The sequence below is a fragment of the Pleurodeles waltl genome, chromosome 5 (assembly GCF_031143425.1).
Source record: "Pleurodeles waltl isolate 20211129_DDA chromosome 5, aPleWal1.hap1.20221129, whole genome shotgun sequence".
In the NCBI taxonomy this organism is placed as follows: domain Eukaryota; kingdom Metazoa; phylum Chordata; class Amphibia; order Caudata; family Salamandridae; genus Pleurodeles; species Pleurodeles waltl.
Window position 1 is genome coordinate 1,377,758,076 of NC_090444.1, and position 22,036 is coordinate 1,377,780,111.

Sequence of the window (22,036 nt, forward strand, 5' to 3'; positions counted from 1 at the left end):
CATAGGTGCACTGCTGTGATGCCCAATGTCATTTTAAAAGCAGGTCTGCCTTGCTGGCTGCTTTTAAGTTAAAGTTAACCCTGAATTCGACTTTGGAATTTAAAGTACTTCCAAAGTCCTTAGCTACCTTATTTTTACATATGTCACCCCCTAAGGTATTCCCCAAGTGTCCCCAAGTTGGGTGCAGTGTAACTTTATTTTAAAATAGTAAAGTCTAATTTTCATAGGAAGAAGCTAAATATAGCAAGTTTAGTATCAAACAATAAGGTATAATAAATCCAAAAACTTGCCACTGCTGAATGTATTATAACTTGAACAGAAAAAGAGTTTTAGTACTCTTGCTAAAAGTTGCCAACTTCAGCCCTGAAGTGCCCTTCTCTGATTGGTCAGTCTATGCCAGCTTGAGCCAGGCTACCTTGATGAGATGTGAAGTGTCCTGGGCTGAAACAAAGGAAGCATCTGGTGGGAGGAGATATGCCACAGCAGATGGTAGAACAGGATGGGGGGAGGGCAGACTAACAGGACTTCAAAGGAGGGAAGGACAGTTGGGACTGTACTTCTCCTATGATCTGCAGCCCCAGACAACCAGGTGCCAGCTGATAAGGTTAAAAGAGGGCTGGAAAGGGGAGTGTTAAGAGAAAACTAGCCACACCAGTGGGTGGGCTCAGCCAGATCTAAATTCTAAGATAAAATGTTTCCCATCTTGGATTTTGGAGGAATGTTGCTCCCTGGGATAGATTTTTGCCCCACTTCCCAGGAAGCAGTCACTCAGGAGGGTGGTAGCCTGCATGTGATTGGGACTGGAGCACCCTCTTCTTTCCACCCCAGGAGCAAGGATACAATTGGCATCCCTGCTGGATCCCTGGCCTGCACTACCTGCACACTTGGGCTTCACCAAGAAAAGGACTTTGCCTGGCCTCTACAACTTTAAGAAGGAACACCCTGTAGGCTACAGGTAGAGGAGAGTGGACCAGAGTCCCCTGCATCAAGACCTGAACAAATTGATTAGCTGACCAGTGAACAGTGATTTATTTAAGGATTTGAACCTGGTCCATTCGAGGAGTTGGAGTCCAAATCCCCACGGAGCAACTCAGAGCTTCTGGAACCTTGGGGTGAGTTGTGGACACCTAAAGAACCTTAAAAGTACTTCTGGAAGAAGAACCATAGGTTTGGAGAGGTTTGGAGCAGCTTTGGAAAAAAACTCCATAAGTGGGCTGACCTGACGCCATGGGTCAAGCCGGCCAACGTCAACCACGACCCAACCTGACTTACATTTTCACCCTGCTGAAAAGCTTCAGAGCCCCAGACTTCCAGGATTTCAATGGGGGCTCATGGAAAGACAATCTGACGATGTTGCATCGAAATCAGCTTGCTGAGAAGGGTCGTTCGACGTCAGGGAAGAAAAGCTCCAAGTCCGAAGGTGAAAGTTTGACCGAGGCTTCCTGCGCAGTGTATCTGAGGAGTGCTCCATCGAGGTCAGCTTCATCTTTTGACCTGGTTACGGACACAGATTTCTATCCCAAAAAAGTTTCTAAATCTGAACTAAACCTGTGAGGTGTATCTGAAGAGGGCTCCAGCATGGTCAGCCTCAACTTGTGACTTTGTCCCAGTCAGTGAGAAATCTTCAGAAATTAGCCTAAGTGTGAAGGTAAAACTTTGATCGAGGCCTCCTGCTCAGTGTAGCCGAGGAGGGCTCTATCGCAGTCGGGCTCCATGTTTGACTTTTCCCCAGTCACGTGAGACCAGATGTCCCGATTGGGGCTTTTGATTTCTAAGCGCTAGAAAACATTTATTCTAAAAAAATGTGTTTCTCCGGTTCTCTTTATTGGATTTTTGTCATTATAGTGTCATTTTAAATATAAAAATAGAATCTATTTTTATAAATTGGTGTTGAATTTGTATTCTGTTTTGTGTTTTACCTATTTACTCTTTTGTTGATATGAACTGTCTCCTAAGTTAAGCCTAACTGCTCATTGCCAAGCTACCAAGGGTTGAGCCAGGGACGTTATAGTTAGGCTCACATTTTATATGTACGAGATCATTGAAATTCACCAGTTATAGTTAGAATTACCTAAAGTAATTACAATTCGTGCCCTAACGTAACTATAACTTGTTCCCTCGCCATGCACAATTTTTTGTCAGAAATGTAATTATAAATATTACATTGATATTGTCAATCATGTTATCAAAGATGTCATGAGTGCCATAATTTGTGGGGTAATTAGCAGTGCATGGCAAGTGCGCAAGTTCTAGTTACCTTAGGACACGGGTTATAGTTATTTGAGGTAAGGCTAAATATAACTGGTGAATTTCTATGGTTTCGTACGTTTAAAATATGAGCCTAACTATAACATCCCTGTAACCTTTGTTTTTTAAGTGAATTTCTATGTTTTTTTTATACTTCTATTTCCTAACTAAAATGTCCCTGTAACCTTTGTTTTTTCAGTGAACTTCTATGTTTTTTTAACATATAGTATTTTTCATGACTGTACGTTAATTCAACCACTGCCATGCACAACCTTTGCCTGTGAACGGTGGCAGTTGGCCTCAGGGCCTGGCTTGCGGCATCCCCCTATAAGCTCCCAACCTTGCACTGTGCACGTCCTACGTCCATGAGCAGCAGAGGTTGCCCCCAAGATCTGGCCTGCAGCCAGACCCTGCAGCCAATCCTACTAATCACCCAACCCCATGCTGTGCACAGCGCTTTTGCAATGCATGGTGCGTGTTAGTCGCAGCCTTTCTGGGTGTGAGAATAGGTGTGAGAGGTGTATCAGGAAGTGAGCGTGGCTGTGAGAGCGTGTACATCAGTGTTTTAGTGGGTGCGTCAGTGTGTGTGCAGTCTGTAAGTGAGTGCATGAGGGTGTCAGTGGTTCTGTGAGTAGGTGTGTGAGAGTCTGAGTGGGTTTGTCAGTGGGTGCATAACTGTCTGAATGGGTCTGAGAGTGGGTGCATGAGGGTCTGAGTGGGGCTATGAGTGGGTACATGAGGGTCTGAGTGGGTCTGTGAGTGGGTACGTGAGTGCTTGAGTGGGTGCGTAAGTGTCTGAGTGGTGTATGAGTGAAAGAAAGAGACTGAAAGAGAGAAAGAGAGTAAGAGAAAGACTGTGAGAGGGAGATAGAGAGTTTTTTTTAGACTTTGATGTATGATATCCTTAGAATGAGATATTTCTGCACAAATTGAAAAGAAACATGTATTTGTCATTTAAAAACAGTAGGATCACCCTTCAGTATGATCCTTAAAGAACTGAATAAAAAAAATAAAGAGGGAAACGACCAGGAACACACCCAGATTCAAACCCTCAATGCTCAGTGTGAAGCTATTTTTTTTTTTTGCCCTTTATGGGCTATCTGGGGCCACAGGGGGAACCTCAAGGCCTCCCCTGCGGTCCCTATTTTAAAAAATTGATTTTACAGTGTGCACTTTATGGGCCGTCTGGGACTACGGGGAGCCTCAAGGCCTCCCCTGCAATACCATTGCTCCAGCAAGCAGGCAAGCTCCGTGCTTGCTGGAGCAAAGCTTTCATCTCTGTTCCCTGTACACATATCGGCGTGCAGGGAACGGAGATGAAAACTCCACTCTTTGACAGCGGGACCTGTTTGACAGGTCCGCGTGTCAGAAAGCAGAGTGTTTGCTGTGACAGCAAACAGCTATGTCCCCGGATTGGCACCCCGGGACAAAGCAGGAGCTGGCCCTGGGGGGGTGGCGGTCCCCAGGACAATCAATTGCTCCATGAGGGGGGCTGCGCACCCCCCTCCAGCAAAAAAGGGGGGCTAAAATGTACCCATTTCCTATTTTTTTTAGTTTGTCCTGGAAGGTGGTGGTCCCTGCGGATACGGATGGCCGCACAACCCCCCTTATTAATGTCAATCATCACCCTTTGGAAGTGGCAGACCTTGGAGCTGTGGGGGAGGCTGATGGGCCTCCTGCATTTAATTTAAATGTAGCCCTGTGGAGGTGGTGGTCCCTGAGGCTGCGAGGAAGGCCGACAGACCTCCCCTACTTAAGTTAAATTTAAACATAGCCCTGCTGAGGTGCTGGTCCTTGGGGATGTGGGAGGCCTCATGGCCCTCTGCATTAATGTAGATCATTGCCCCAGGGAGATTGTAGTGCCCGGGCTGCTGGGGGGGTGCAGCCACCTTGATTAATATAGATCATTGCCCCAGGGAGGTGGCGGTCTCTGGGGCCATGGGTGGGGGCTGGTTGGCCCCCTGTTACAAATTAATGGCCCATCCAGGGGCTTGAAAATAATGCAGGAGCCTGCAAGTCATTTTTAACAAATTGTCACCAGATCCGCTGAGAATCTGTCTGTACCCTGGTCCCTTTTCCCCTTTTTTTACATTTTTGCTTGGTACTCGGCTCAAGCCTAGCCCCAACATGGCAGACAATACTTCCTTGTTGAAGTGTTGTCAGTCAATCAGATCTCAGCACGAGATCGGGAGGGTTAGCGAATCCTTCACATTCCTATATAAACAAATTTGTATTTCCTTACATTTCTCAGAAACTACTGAACGGATTTACACCAAATAACAAAAATGGCTCTTTCTGGACCAAGAGCTACTTTTCTCCACAATTTGGTGTAATATAGCAGGATAATTTACCACCATATAGATATATGTATATATTTTCTATTATTTAAGTAGTCTATATACCACCCGTTTGTATATATTTACCCGAAAAACTTTGCCCTGTATCTATGTTTGTGTTTGGAGGGTATTTAAGTCTGGTGGATTGGTTAGACTATACACGTGACCAAGGCTGCCTGACAGCCGAAACGCGTTGTGTTAATAAACACTATTAGCTTTTTGATTTTCCGAGTGTGCGTTTACTTTTGAAGTTTTGGATTTTGTGGGTATATATATATATATATATATATATATATATATATATATATATATATATATATATGAAAATGTATATTCACTTAAAAAAACAAAGGTTGCAAGGGCATTATATTTAGGCTCACATTTTAAATATACAAATCTATAGAAATTCGGCTGTAATAGTTAGTGTTATTTCAAGTAACTATAACTTGTGCCCTAAGGTAACTATAACTCGAGCCCCCGCCAGCAACAGTTTTTTCTACAATAATTTTAATTCGAATATTGCATTGATATTATCAGTTAAGTTCTCAAAAATATGAGTACTATAATATATGGGATAATTAGCAGTGCATGGGAGGGCACAAGTTTTAGTTACTTGAAATAACTCTAACCATAACAGCTGGATTTCAATGGTTTTGTATGTTTCAAATGTGAGCCTAACTGTAACTGTAACCGCTGGTCACTGGGGCCAGGGCGATCTGCAGGACCCACCTTTTACTTTATTATTGTTTAAGCCCCTGGGAGGTGGTGGCACCTGAGGTGTGGGGGGCACGCAGCCCCCTTGAATACAGTTTTAATATAGCCCCAGGGGTGGCAGTCCCCTGGGACCAGGGAGTCCACAGGACCCCCTATTCATTTATTTTTGTTGTAGCTCAGGTAGGTCATGGTACCTGGGGCACAAGGGCACATGCCCCCCCTGCATACTTTGTACAAATAGCCCCAGGGGAGGTGGTGGCCCCCAGGGTGTTGAGGGTTCCTCAGGACCCCGTTGTGAGAAAACTCGGATTATTGCAGAAGCCTCCTACATTTTGGCTCCAATTTTTCACTTTTTGCTGGTGTTTTCCTGATTCTGATGGTGCCCTGGGTACTACTAACCAGTCCCAGGGCCTGTGCTCTGTGTTAAATGAGTATGCAAATTAGGTTAATTATAATTGGTTATGTCAACCTACTTATAAGGCCCTTGTATATGGTAGGGCATGTAGGTTTAGGGACCCCAGAATAGGTGGTACACCCATAGGTGCACTGCTGAGGTGCCCGAGATCATTTTAAAGGCAGGCCTGCATTGCTGGCTGCTTTTAAATTAAAGTTACATGCAAATCCAACTTTGGAATTAGAATTACTTTCAAAGTCTTAAACTACCTTATCTTTACACATGTCACCCCTAAGGTGTGCCGTAGGTGCCCCCGGGGTTGGGTGCAATGTAACTATAAGCAGGGACATTCTAAATATGTTTTATAAGCCCTGGTGAGGAAATACGCTAAATTAGTGTTCCCTCATTGTAGTGAATAGGCTCCATAGGCTAAAACTGGGAGACTTTATTTTAATTAATAAAGCCTCCAAAGGAGTTAGATATGGCAAGTTTGGTCTCAAACTGATTGTTACAATAAATGCAACAACTTGCCACTATTGGATTTAATATAACTGGTTCAGGGAAAGAGTTTTAGAACTCTTCTTAAAAGTTACTAGTTTCAGCCATGTAGTGCCCTTCTTTTATTGGCCAGGCTGCCTTGATGAAATGTGAATTGGCCTGGGCTGAACACAAAGGAAATGCCTGGGGGAGGAGATCTGCACTAGCAGATGGTGAAAGAGGATGGGGGAGAGCCGCCAAACTGGTCGTCAAAGGAGGGAATGACATTTAGAGCAGCTCAGGACCTCTCCCATTTCCTTCAAACCCAGATACCCAGGTGCCCTCTAGATTAGATTAGGAGGGGAGAGGGTGTGTTAAAGATTTTTAGCCACAGAAGTGTGTGGGCTCAGCCAGATCTAACCTCCAAATTCAGTTTCTGCCATTTTGGATTTTAAAGGAATGTTGCTCCCTGGGATTGATTTTTTGCCACACTTCCCAGGAAGGGGCCATTGAATGGGGCTGCCTGTGATTGGACAGTTGCTCCCCTTGCTTTTCACCTCAGGAGCAAGGATAAATGTGGCAGAGCTGCACCCACAACTCCGATCCCTACAAGGAACATCAGACGAAGAAGAACTGCCCTGCTAGACCGCTGACCTGCACCTGGACACTGCACTCTGAAGGACTGCACCAGTTGCACATTTGGGCTTCACCACTAAAAGACTTTGCCTGTCTTCAACTGGTTCAGGAGGGGACTCCCAGCTTGCTACGGGTGAAAAATAGCTAACCAGAGTTCCCTGCATCAAAACCTGAAGGAACTGACCAATGGATAGTGGTCATTTGTGTATATGGACCAGGTGAATTCTAGGAGTTGGAGTCCTAACCCTCAAGGAGCAACTCAGAGCTTTTGGAACCTGGGGTTTAGCTGTGGACTCCTAAAGGACCTTCAAAGACTTTCTGGAAGACAACCCAGAAGGTCAGAGAAGTTTGGAGAACATTTGGTAAAAAGCTCCATAAAGGAACCAACCTGCTGTGGTGAGTCCAGCTGGCTTTCATTGACCGTGACCCAGACTGACTTGCAGGTTCGTCACACTGAAAAAGTCTGGAACCCCAGACTTCCAGGATTTCACCAGTGGCTCCTGGAAAGATGATCCAATGACCTTGGATCAAAATCGGCTTGCTCTGGAGGGTTTGGCCTGGATGAAGATTTCCATCCTGGAAAACCGTCTAAGTCCGAAGGTAGAATATTCACCTCCTTCGACGCGTATCTGAAGAGGGCTCTACGGAGGTCGGATTGGATTGGTGACTTCATCCAGCTGAAGAAAATCTTCAAGAAAAAGACTAAGGGGGTCATTACAACATTAGTGGTAAATGCCGCTTACCGCTGTGCAGAAGACCGCCAACACACCGCCGCGGCCGCGGAATTCCGCCACAGCTATTACGACCCACAGCTCGGAATCCGCCAAAATCTAGACACCCACACAAGTCCGCCACACCAAAGGTAAGTGATAAACTGGTGATAAGAAAACCTCCACCGTCACGCCAACAGGAATACGCCCACACTATTATGACCCACGAATCCACGCAGTGGTCTTTCAACCGCGGTATTCCATTGGCGGTACACACCTCCGCGCTCAAAATACACACACATTTACAAAACACAACCACAATGGACTATTCCAAATACACACACCTGATACACATACACACACCACTCCCACACACCCAATACAATATAAAACATACACCCACATTACCCACAAACCCTTACGACCACAATTGCGACTGAAGGCCAGAGAGAGACACCATCATCTACAAACTAGCATCCAAAGGCACTCTACACCATCACTAACACAACATCCATGCACAAAACACCACACACCCCTAAACACCACCCCACACATCACAACACACACCACCGCAAACATCACCCACACCACCCCATGGCACCGCAATGACACCCCAGGTTTTCTGAGGAGGAGCTCAGGGTCATGGTGGAGGAAATCATCCGGGTAGTGCCACAGCTATTCGGATCACAGGTGCAGCACACCACCATAGCTAGGAATATGGAGCTATGGCACAGAATCGTGGACAGGGTCAACGCAGTGGGACAGCACCCAAGAACACAGGATGACATCAGCAAGAGGTGGAACGACCTACGGGGGAAGGTCTGTTCCGTGGTCTCAAGACACCAGATTGCAGTTCAGAGGACTGGCGGCGGACCCCCACCTCCTCCTCTAGAACTAACAACATGGGATGAGCAGGTCTTGGCTATACTGCAACCTGAGGGCCTTGCAGGAGTAGCTGGAGGAATGGACTCTGGTAAGGCAAATCTTTCACTACTTCATCCCCCACCCTACCTGCATGCTATCACATACCCCCACCCTCGCCCTCATCCTCATCACTCCAACTCCTCACATATGTCCCACTATCACAAACCACACATCCCAACACCAAGCCCTGCATGCAACAACAAAGCATGGACACCCATCACCAATGCATGGACACTGCACATACCCACACACACCCCTAAACATTTAGAACACAAGAATGCAAGCACTGGGGTACAGGGTCACCCACCCATTGCACACCATGGCACACACAGATGCAATAATCATGCCTTTACACCCCTGCAGGACCCCTACCCAACGTCACCGGACAGGAGGTTCCAGACATGTCCACTCCCCCCACAGAAAAGGCCCACAGTGATGACAGCAGCTCTGTCCAACTGGATCTAGATGACCAGCCCGGACCATCTGGGACCTCGGGACAGTCGGTTCCCCTCACACTGGCACAAGCCACCACAGAGCCTCCCCCCTCTGGAAACAACAGCACAGCACCCACCCAGTGGGCCCATACCTCTGTCCCCAGGACACGTCAAGCAGCAGTGTGTCCACCACTGCAGAGAACCCAGGCTAACCCACCACCCCAACAATGCCAGGGAGCTGGGGGCAGTGGCAGTGGGCACACAGTTCAGGGGACAGAGGCCCAGGAACATATGGGAACTGGGAGGGCTGCTGTGCGACAGGGGGAGGACAGGCCCAGGGAACCCACTCTCCACGAGGCCCTCTCCAACATCATGGGAGCCTACCACCATTCCCAGGAGATGATGGCAACGGTACTGGCCAAGTTTCAGGAGACCCAGCGGCTGCAGGAGGAACAGTATTTGGGGTTCAGGGAGGAACTCACATCCATCAATACCACCCTGGGCACCATTGTAGGGGTGCTGAAGGAACTCGTCAACACCAGGAGGGACACTGTGGCACAACAAGGGGCCCCTGACACTAGCCTGGAAGATGAACTGCCCACCACCTCCGCCGGCACTAGTGGACAGGAGGCACCGCCACAGGACCACGACACCAGCACCCCACCCCCTGCAGATGGAGAACCACCCGCAAACGGTCCATCAGATCCATGACAAAGACAGAGAACAATGCCAAGACCCCCACCAAAAAATGAGACCACCCTGATTGTCATCCTTCTGTCCCACTTTGTCACCCTGTCCATCCTTAAACTGCCCCAGCTCCACTTCCTATGGCCCTTTGGGCAATGCACCTGTGAAACTAATAGACTGGACTCTGCCATAGACATTCCTCCACCATCACCCCTGACCATTTTACAACACCCTCCAATATTTTGCACTTAAATAAACACCTTTAAATCACAAAACAATCTGGAGTCAGTCTGTGCTTTCAAAAATGTGTATTTGCAATAATTGTGGGAAACTGCTATATCCATTGTATTGTCAACATACCTATGTCACACAGCTCTAGTCCATGAGGAAACAAAGCAGATGTCACACAGTCATCTGTGAAAATGAAAGGGAAAGTGACAACTCTGGGTCCATACACTGGGTGAAAGTGGCGGACAGATGAGAGGTAGAACAAGGGTATCAGATGGAGCAGGCAGTGATGTCTTCTTACCTGTGTCTCAATGGAAGTATTGATAAATTACCGTGTTTCTGTTGTCGATATCCTCTTCTTCTGCTTCCTCGTCTTCACTGTCCACAGGCTCCGCAGCTGCCACAACACCCCCATCTGGACCATCATCCTGCAGAAAAGGCACCTGTCGTTGCAAATCCAAGTTGTGAAGCATACAGCAGGCCACGATGATCTGGCACACCTTCTTTGGTGAGTAGAATAGGGAATCACCTGTCATATGGAGGAACTCACATCCTGACCTTCAGGAGGCCGAAGGTCCTCTCTATAACCGCCTAGTAAGCCCATGGGCCTCATTGTAGCGTTCCTCTGCCCTTGTCCTGGGATTCCTCACTGGGGTCAGTAGCCATGACAGGTTGGGGTAACCAGAGTCACCTGCAAATGTCGAGGGACAACTGTTAGACACACACTAACTCTTAGGGATATTCCCAGACACCTAGTCACACTGTATAGGGTCCATGTCCTCACTTAATAGCCACACACGGTGCCTCTGGAGTTGCCCCATCACATAAGGGATGCTGCTATTCCTCAGAGTGTAAGCGTCATTCACTGAGCCAGGAAACTTGTCATTCACATGGGAGATATACTGGTTGGCCAAACACACCATCTGCACATTCATTGAATGGTAACTCTTCCGGTTTCTGTACACCAGTTCACTCCTGGGGGGGGGGGCCAAGGCCACACATGTCCCATCAATGGCACCTATGATGTTGGGGATATGTCCCAGGGCATAGAAGTCACCTTTCACTGTAGGCAAATCCTCCACCTGAGGAAAAACGATGTCGCCGCGCATGTGTTTCAGCAGGGCAGACAACACTCTGGACAGCACATTAGAGAACATAGGCTGGGACATCCCTGATGCTATGGCCACTGTTGTTTGAAAAGACCCACCTGCCAGGAAATGGAGTACTGACAGCACCTGCACTAGAGGGGGGATTCCTGTGGGATGGCGGATAGCTGACATCAGGTCTGGCTCCAACTGGGCATACAGTTCCTGGATTGTGGCACGATCAAGTCTGTATGTGACAATTACATGTCGCTCCTCCATTGTCGACAGGTCCACCAGCGGTCTGTACACGGGAGGATGCCGCCATCTCCTCACCTGGCCCAGCGGACGTGCTCTATGGAGGAGAACAGCGAGCAGAGAGTCAGCCAACACTGAGGTACGAAAACACAACTTTATTCCACAATATTTAAAATCCGCTATGTGCCTGTCTTAGTGTGTATGCAAGGCCTAGATATGTGTGACGCATTTAAAATTAATGTCATGTGGCCCCCTAAAATGGCGGCTGCCTGACCTGTAATGTGGGACAAGGGGATATGAGGTAACTGCGCTGGCGTTGGACACCGTCGTGGTAGGCGGTCGAAGACTGCGGCGCAATCCTGCATTGGTTAACATTGGACCCTATGGGTCCCAGGAACCAATGACGATATACGCCGGCGGTGATGGTACGCACCGCCGCAGACGTGACCGCCATTTTCTCTCTGTTCACTCACTTGATAACTGATCTTCGACAGGAGAGGACCTACACTGCAAGTGCTGCTGTGACCTCAGTCTGGAAGAGACAATGGCTCATGTGTCTGGGGAAAGGGCCCCTGCCATCAGCACGGAGGAGTTGGAGAAACTAGTGCATGGGGTCCTCCCCCAGTACACGCTACTCTACGGTCCTCCAGACAAACATGTAAGTACACTGTGAGCATGCTGTATGGGCAATGCCTTTGTGAAGTGGTGTGGATGGAAGATAGGGGGGAGAATGAGGTGTGCATGAAACAACGGTGAGTGCATGTGCGTCATGGAAAGGGTAGGGATGTGGGCCAATGACTGTGACGGTGCGGACGGTTATATCTTCTCCTTTTCCCCTATACTATTCCTGTAGGTCAGCGCCCACCAGAAGAAGGATATTTGGCATGCCATCGGCAAGGAAGTCCTGACCCTGGGGGTCCACCACAGACGGAGCACACACTGCCGTAAAAGATGGGAGGACATTCGCTACTGGAGCAAGAAGACGGCAGAGGCCCAGCTGGGGATGGCCTCCCAACGTGGGAGGGGTGCCCGTCGCACCATGACCCCCCTGATGTTCCGGATCCTGGCGGTGGCGTATCAGGAGTTGGATGGGAGCTTGAGGGCATCACAGGAGCCACAAGGGAGTGAGTAGACGCTCATGCAGCTGATTCTGCACGCATTGGAGGTGTCTGGATGGGGGAGGTGGGCTGTGGGTCCCCCTAGGCCAGGGCGAGTTTAGTAGGCAAGGTCCCTTCGTAAGGCAGGCCATGTGGCACCCCACTCCACCTGTGTTCAGAGCCAACTACACCTAGTCAGGCTCCTGTGACTTTCATGGGTGCAGCAATCAGGCATAGGCCTTGTAACCCATGTCCCTGTGATTAATTAGGGAACTCAAAGTGCACGGCGTAGTGCAGGGGGCTTCTGAGTCTGTAGTGTCCGCCAACTGTAGCGGTATTGCATGCATTGAACATGTCTTTCTTCTGTCTTCCCCCCCTTTTTGTGGTCTCTCTGTTCTTGTGTGCATTAGCATCATCAGGCGGAGGAGCAGTGGCACCGGAACAGGAGGGAGATGCATCCCACATGGCCCTGGAGGGCGAGACAACAGAGTCTGAAGCCACCAGTGGCACGGAGGGCGAGGGGAGCTCCACGGCGGGGACAGGAGCTGAGACTAGCGACACGGACTCCTCCTCTGATGGGAGCTCCCTTGCAGTGGCAGGCCCCTCTGTGCCCACCACATCTACAGGTACTGCCGCCACCCCCTCTACCAGCACCGCCCTCCCAGCAGCCGCTCAGCGTGTGCCCCGTGCCCGCTCACCCAGGAGGGTGGGCATCTCCTTTGCCCCGGACACCTCAGCCCCTGCCCCTGTCAGCCCTGCTGCCCTCAGTGAGGAGGCCATTGACCTCCTCAGGTCCTTCACTGTTGGGCAGTCTACCATATTGAATGCCATCCAGGGTGTAGAGAGGCAGTTGCAACAGACCAATGCATACCTGAAGGGCATTCATTCTGGTCAGGCAGCCCAACAGCGAGCTTTTCAGACTCTGGCCTCAGCACTGATGGCAGCCATTGTCCCTGTGTCCAGCCTCCTCCCTCCAACTTCCTCCACCCAGACCCAAACACCTGTACCTCAACCTATCCCAAGCACACCCTCAGACCAGCATGCACACACCTCAACACACAAGGGAAGCTCTGGCAAACATAAGCACCACACATCCCACAGGCACTCACACAAGCATCATACCCATGCAGACATACCAACATCCACTGCCTCCACTGTGTCCCCCTCCTCCTCATCTGCCTCCTCCCTCCCTGTCTCGTCTCCACTCACACCTGCATGCACTACATCTTCAGCCACTACGTCCATCACCAGCACACCCATCACCACACCCCGCTCACGTGCACTCACCACCCCCACTACCATTCACACATACCCTGTGTCCTCTCCCAGTGTGTCTGTGAGCCCACCTCCCAAGGTACACAAATGCAGCCACACACCCACCCAACAGCCATCCACCTCATGACAGCCTCCAGCCCATGCACCTTCACCCAAAGTCAGCAAACGTACACCTCCTACAACCACTACCTCTTCCTCCACTCCCAAACCCCCTCCATCTACCCGTCCTGGCTAACATTGACCTCTTCCCCTCACCTCCCCCACCCCTTCAGTCCCCTAGGGCCCGCCTTTCCAGGTCCCAACCCAGCACCTCAGCCACCACATCAGCGGGAACAGTGGTGACAGCAGTAACCGGCTTCTGGAGTGCGCCAAGCAGCAGGGCAGCCAGTGTGCCAAGGAGCCACACCACAGACTGTGCTTGGAAGCATAAAAAGTTGGCCACTGCCCGGTGGGAGAAAGGCAAAACATCTGCCACCAAAGGCTCTCCCAAGAGTACAGTTGGGAGTGGGAAGACAGCTGCGCCACCATCCAAGGTGGGGAAGGGGCACAGAAAGAAAGGCAAGTCGCCGCAAACCTGCACGGCGGACAATACCGCCACCAACACTGCTGCCAAGGACACCGCTGCCACCAGCACAGATGCCAAGGACACCGCCGCCACAAACACCGCTGCCAAGGAGACCACTGCCAAAAGCACCACAGCCAAGGACACCGCCGCCACAAGCACCGCTTCACAGGACACCGCCGCCACCAGCACCGCAGGCCAATGAGTGCCGAAAGCTCCGACGCTACTGAGGCCGCCACGAGCAGGATGAAGCACTCTGGGCACAAAGCCCTCTCCAGAACCAGTGGGGATTTAAATCCACTACCTCTGTCCTTGGTAGGATGAAGCACTCTGGGCACAAAGCCCCCTCCAGAACCAGTGGAGATTCACATCCACTACCTCTGTTCTTGGCAGGATGAAGCACTATAGGCACAAAGCCCCCTCCAGAACCAGTGGAGATTCACATCCACTACCTCTGTCCTTGGCAGGATGAAGCACTCTGGGCACAAAGCCCCCTACAGAATCATCATTTTGTTGTCATTTTAAAGATAAAAGTACAATCTACTTTTATAAATTGGTGTTGGATTTTTATTGTGTTTTATGTTTTACTTATTTACTGTTTTGTGATTTTTTAATGCTTTTCACACCTGTCTCCTAAGCTAATCCTTGTCGCTCATAGCCAAGCTACCAAGGGTTGAGTGGGGTTTCATTTATTGAGACCTGACTGGACCCAGTAGGAGTTAGTGGCCTATTGCTAAGTGTAGGTACTTACCTGGCCTTGCCCACAAACAGCTTTCCAACACTTACTTTATTATTGGTGAAGCACTGGGAAGGTGGTGGTCCCCAGGGCATGGGGGCCCATGCTGCCCCACACATACTGTTTGAATATAGCCCTAGGGAGATGGCTCCCTAGTGCACCCGGGACCTGGCCCACCCAAGGTCAAAATAAATTTACAGCACAGGAGCTTGCACTTTAAAAAAATAAAAAAAATAAAAAATAAAAATCACAGAAAAATCCACAGATCCATCACTGCTTTCTCCATGATTTTTTTCATGTTTTTTATTTGAGATTTAGCTGAAGCTGACTTCCACAATGGCTGCCACCAACACTTCTTTGCTGAATACAATTTTCGACTAACCACCTGCAATGTGGCTGAAAAATGATTCTCCATCCACTTTGCGGCAGAGATCGACTCTTCACCTGCATCGCGGCTGGGAGATTGACGCATCGCGGCTGAAGAATCAACACAACACTCGCTTGGGGCTGCTGATAACGACGCAAACCAGCACACAGTGCATTTTTTCAACACCGTGTGCCCAGATTTCTCACGCATTGTCATTGGGCATTTAAGTCATCGTGAACGTGCGAAAATCCGAGGTGCCCTGTCCAGAAATCGCCGCATCGCTCTCTTGCAGGGGAGAAAAATGACGCATTGCCTCACTTGCGAGTAAGGAATTGATGCATCACTGACTTTTCCAACGTACGCTCGCCCGTACGGCTTTAATTTTGACGCAAACCAGGGACTTTGTGTAAAATCAACATTTCCACTGTTTTCTATGGAGTAAGACTTATTCTTTTGAAAATTCATATTTTGACTTGTGTATGTTAGATTTTTGTCATTTTGGTCTTTGATGTTGTTAAATATGACCTGGATTTAAGGTTGAGTGCAAAGCGCTAAGTTCCTGGCGTAATGTCTCTCTGGGCTTTTTTATTTTTTTATTTTTGTTTTGCAATTCTTTTATTGAGAAGTAGACATAGAAAAATAACATCATATTGTAGGAGGCTGGCCTGGCTTATAGTGGGTACCTTGTGGTACTTACACCTTGTGCCAGGTCCAGTTATCCCTTATTAGTAGATTAGAGGTGTTCTAGCAGCTTAGGCTGATAGAGGTAGCTATAGCAGAGCAGCTTAGGCTGAACTAGGAGACATGCAAAGCTCCTACTATACCACTTATATCTCTTAGCACTATATCACAAGAAAACACAATATTCAGAGTTACCAAAAATAAAGGTACTTTATTTTAGTGACAATATGCCAAAAGTTTCTCAGAGGATATACTCCCTTAGGAGGTAAGTAATATACAAAACAATATACACACATAACCAAAATCAGGTCGGTAAACAGTTAGAAAAGTAGTGCAAACACTGTAGAACACAACAGAATGCAATAGGGAAAAGTAGGCCTAGGGGCAACACAAACCATATACTCGGGAAGTGGAATGCGAACCACAAATGGACCCCAGGCCTAGTGTAGTGTGTAGAGGATCACTGGGAGTGTAAGAAAACACTAAGGGTGTCCAAGATACCCCACCCCAAGACCCTGAAAAGTAGGAGTAAAGTTACCCTACTACCCCAGAAAGACAGTAAAGTCGAGATAGGGGATTCTGCCAGAACAACAACTGACTGCAAAGCACTGAAGATGGATTCCTGGGCCTGAGGACCTGCAAAGGAAGGGGTGTCACGCAAGTGTCCGGGGGGGCAGGAGCCCACTAAACCCCAGATGAAGGTGCAAAAAGGCTGCCTCTGGGTGGAAGAAGCTGAAGATTCTGCAACAACAGAAGGTGCCAGGAACTTTTCCTTTGGTCAGAAGATGTCCCACGGCGGGCTGGAGGATGCAGAGTTGTTTCCACGCAGAAAGACCACAAACAAGCCTTGCTAGCTGCAAGAGTCGCGGTTGAAGGTTTTGGGTGCTGCCAGGGCCCAGGATGGACCAGGAGGTCGTCCCTTGGAGGAAGAGACAGAAGGAGCGCTCAGCAACACAGAGAGCCCATGCAGAAGCAGGCAGCACCCACAGAAGCACCTGTACAGGTGTTCAGAAGATCTGAGCACCATGGTTGACTCAGCACTACAAAAGGGAGTCCCACGAAGTCGAAGTCCAACTCAGCGAGTTGGGCAATGCAGGACGGAGTGCTGGGGACCTGGGCTAGGATGTGCATGAAGGAAGTCTTGCAAAAGTGCACAGAAGCCCTAGCAGCTGCAGTTCATGCAGTACACAGGATTACTGTCTGGCGTGGGGAGGCAAGGACTTACCTCCACCAAATTTGGACAGAGGGGCCACTGGACTGTCGGGGACACTTGGACCCATCTGCTGTGTTCCAGGGACCAGGCTCGTCAGGATGAGAGAGGACCCAGAGGACCGGTGATGCAGAAGTTTGGTGCCTTCGTTGGCAGGGAGAAGATTCTGTCAACCCACAGGAGATTTCTTCTTGGCTTCCAGTGCAGGGTGGAGGCAGACAGCCCCCAGAGCATGCACCACCAGGAAACAGTCGAGAACGCTGGCAGGATGAGGCGCTACAATGTTGCTGGTAGTCTTCTTGCTACTTTGTTGCGGTTTTGCAGGCGTCCTGGAGCAGTCAGCGATCGATCCTTGGCAGAAGTCAAAGAGGGAAGTGCAGAGGAACTCTGCTGAGCTCTTGCATTCGTTAGCTGGTGAGATACCCACAGGAGAGACCCTAAATAGCCCTCAGAGGAGGATTGGCTGCAGAGAAAGGTAAGCACCTATCAGGAGGGGTGTCTGACGTCACCTGCTGGCACTGGCCACTCAGAGCTGTCCATTGTGCCCTCACACCTCTGCAACCAAGATGGCAGAGGTCTGGGACACACTGGAGGAGCTCTGGGCACCTCCCCTGGGAGTTGCTGGTCAGGGGAGTAGTCACTCCCCTTTCCTTTGTCCAGTTTCACACCAGAGCAGGGCGGGGGGATCCCTGAACCGGTGTAGACTAGCTTATGCAAGGAGGGCACCATCTGTGCCATTCAAAGCATTTCCAGAGGCCAGGAGAGGCTACTCCTCCCAGGGCCTTCACACCTATTTCCAAAGGGAGAGGGTGTAACACCCTCTCTCAGAGGAAATCCTTTTTTCTGCCTTCATGAGACTGGGCTGTCCAGGCCCCAGGGGGGCAGAAACCTGTCTGACTGTTAGCAGCAGCAGTAGCTGCAGAGAAAACCCTGGAAAGTTAGTTTGGCAGTACCCGGGCTCTATGCTGGAGACTCGGGATGCATGGGATTGTCCCCCCAATACCAGAATGGTACTGGGGTGACAATTCCATGATCCTAGACATGTTACATGGCCATGTTCGGAGTTACCATGGTGACGCTACATATAGGTATTGACCTATATGTAGTGCACACGTGTAATGGTGTCCCCGCACTCACAAAGTCTGGGGAATTTGCCCTGAATAATGTGGGGGCGCCTTGGCTAGTGCCAGGGTGCCCACACACTAGGTAACTTTGCACATAACCATCACTTAGTGAGGGTTAGACATATAGGTGACTTATAAGTTACTTAAGTGCAGTGTAAAATGGCTGTGAAATAACGTGGACGTCATTTCACTCAGGCTGCAGTGGCAGTCGTGGGTAAGAATTGTCTGAGCTCCCTCTGGGTGGCAAAAGAAATGCTGCAATGGTTAGCAGAGCCTCAGTGATACAGTTAGGCACCACACAGGGAACACATATAGGCCACAAACTTATGAGCACTGGGGTCCTGGCTAGCAGGATCCCAGTGACACATTTCAAACACACTGACAACATAGGGTTTTCACTATGAGCACTGGGTGGGGATTGGGGAAGAGAACTGAGGGGAGAGAGAGTGGGAGATACGCTAAGAGAGAAGGGTAGCAGGGAGAGCTGGGGTGACCGCGATAGGGGTAGGGTGCAGTGGGAGATAGAGGGGAGGCGGGAAGGTAGGGAGAGTGGGGAGGGGTGATGGCGAGTGGGTGTGGTGCTCAATGGTCTGCAAGCCTTAGGAAGGGCCCCTTTGCTGAAACACCTTTGTCCTGTCTTGTAGGGCATAAATCATGCACTCATGGGTAGCAGTTTGTAACATTAAGGAAAGTCACTCATTATGGGAGAGGGGATTTGCCGCTCTCCAGTGTCGTAGGATACAGAGTTTAGCCATGGCCAATGCTGTATATAGTAGACGGAGTTGCGTGCAAGACATGTCCCTAGCTTCACCAGAATCATGCAGTAGAGGCAAGGATGCTGGGAGAGTAGGTGGTAAAGGCAGTACCTCCCTTAATGTGTCTCCAGCTGCCTCCGAGTACAGCTGTATGATTGGACAGTCATATAGTATATCAGTAGGTCACAGCACTGGTGGGGGCAACTCCAACATTGCGCATGGGGCAGAAGCCCAGCAGATCTGAGCTTAAAGGGTGTCCAGTACCAATCGTGCAGGTTTTTAAAAAGACTAAATTTCATTCTTGCTTCACGGACCCCTTTTTCCCAACCCTTTATGATGAAGTCCAATCTTTTATATCATAGTCTACCCGCACACATGTTTGCCACTTTGCCTTAAGGGATAAAAGAAGAGGTAAAGAGAAAAGGTGTTGATTCAGTAGTTTATGCATGCCCAACATCACTCCGCAAAAAGAGCCCCAGGTTCACAAATAATCAAGCACCGGTGAGGAATACAAAGTCAGCGGGCGAGTACCCATATGGCTGATAATACAATGAGAAAGCTGTTGATATTGTCAGGAATAGTGGGCAGGGAGGTTATACCCATCTTCAAGGAGTTGGTCGACCATTAGGATGCCCTTAATTCACCAACCGTCCCAGTCAATCATTTCTCCGCCTATCTGTATGCCAATATTGCCCCAAAGTAGTGCGTGGGTGTGAGTCTGAGGGTCAATTACTAAGACCAAGAATGTAGCATGGCCTGCACCTCTGGGTGGACAGATTGTGAGGTAGAGGCCTTGGCGCCACAGAGTACCTCCAGGACTTCCGTTTCATTCAGGAGAACGCATTCTGCCTGCGCCCAGAGGGGAGGATCCGGTTTGCCCGGGAGCAGGAAGGCCAGCTGTGACACGTGGAGCGCCAATGCATAATGTTCTACAGAGGGCAAACTCAGACCTCAGCATTCTCGACGCGCTAGGAGCATGGCCTTGGACAGCCTAGGCTGAATGGAGCCCCATACCAATTTACGTATGCAGGCATCCACCCTACACAGCATTGGGAACAGTACTTGTAGTGGCAACATCCCAAGAACATACATGTAGCGGGGTAAAGTCCTCATTTGGACAGCTAGTACCTGACCCCAGAGGGAGAGTCCATTTTGGGACCTTTTCGCGATGTCCTGTTGGGTGCGGAGGAGCAGGGGTTCCAGATTGTCGTGTTTCATGTGGTCCAAGCCCTTGTTGAGGAGTATCCCTAGGTATTTAAGGTGCAAGCTTTTCCAGGAGACAGGGAAGTCCTCCATGACCGCTCTTGTGGTCACCGGAGTCAAATGCAGGTCTCACTCTTGTCCCAGTTGATTTTGTATCCTGAAATTGACTCAGATTCTGCCAGGGTAGCCCATGGGGCTGGAGGGGAGTGAGTAAGATCTGTGACTGTAAGTACTATGTCATCTGCATATAGATAAATCACGAGCGACCACCCGGAATAGCAATGCTGGCTATGGCGGGATTTCTGTGTATAATCACTACTAGAGGTTCAACAGCTAAGCGAAATAGCAGCGGCGATATTGGATAACCCTGCCATGTCCTCCGGTTAACTGGGAATGCTTCAGGTAGAAAACCCCAGCAATTGACCTGCGCTATAGGCAAGTCATACAACCATCGGACTTTTCTAATAAAACTATATCCAAGGCCAAAATGTTTTAGAGTTTCTAAGAGGTACCACCATTCTATTCCATCGAAGGCTTTGTAAGCATCAAGGGAGATAGACACAGCCTCTTCCCTGGAATCTCTAGCAGCCCAGAGTGTATGCGCTAATGTGTGGAGGTGGTTCCTCAAGGATCTTACGTATTATGGGTATTATGAATGAGAGATAGGATGACTTTCTTGAGACGGGCCCCCTAAGACACCAGGCAATATTTTAACATCTCATTGTGGAGGGAGATGGGGCGGTAACTGCCACATAACAAGAGGTCTTTCCCGGGCTTTGGGAGAACCGCTATGGATGCTCTATTAGAAAGAGGATACAGAGAGCCTGTCCTTTCCGTGCCCTTGAAGACTTCATAAAGTACATTGATTCGGAACCCGTCCATTTATAGAACTATTCTGGGAATCCATCTTCCCAGGTGGCCTTGTGATAAGGTAAGTCAGAGATGGCTTATTTGTTTTCTTCTTTGCTGATCTCTCCTTCAAGGAGCCCTCTACCCTCCTCTGTGAGGCTGGGTAAGCGGGCCTCCATAAAGAACGTAGTTAGTCGGTCATGATTCTCCGCAGTTTCTGGGGAATAGAGGGTCTGGGAGAAGTGTCCGAAGGCACCGGCTATGTCCTGTGGGAGTGTAAGGATCATGACGTCAGGAGCTCGTATAACAAGAATGGCTAACGTTGACTCTTGTTGCCACAGTTGGGCTGCTAGTAGGCGCCCCGCCTTTCCCGCCTGCTCATAATGCCTGCTCTTCAGCCTTTGCAGTGCCTACTCCGTCTGAGAGATACACAGGACATTAAGTTCCATCTTTGCTTTCTCAAGGCGGCAGCTTGTGTCCAGAGAAGGTGTTGCAGTGTATGCATGGGTGCAAGATAATAATATCTGTCCTAGGTCCTGTCATCGAGAGCGTCTCTGCGCGGTAGTGTCAGCGAGACCAAATCCTCAGGGTACACGCGTTGTTGTCAATAGGCCCTCCTCCTGGCAGCTCCAACTCTACAAGCCTTAATAGCGCAGAGTCTTAGGGTGACCAAGTGGGGGGTAGGGAGTTAAGGAAGGGTACAGCGGGGAAGGAGACCTGTGGAAACAAGAATCACAGATACTACAAAGAAATATCAATCACAGAACTCTTCAGAATCTGTCAAATATAAATCCAGCAGTCGCTTGAAATAGTAAATCATAGCGCCTTTCATAAGTTTCAAGAAATTAAAGGTTAACACAGTATTCACTGAAAGAAATGTTACTTCACATTTCAAAAACTTTCCAAGATACACAATTTCAGTTTGTGTCCGTATTTTACATTAACCATAATCAAATATATCCTTGAGTTCAAATTATTGCCTTAGCATGTATTCATAACCATTTAAACCTCTTCTGAATAACCGTGCTTATACAATGTATCTCTGTCGCT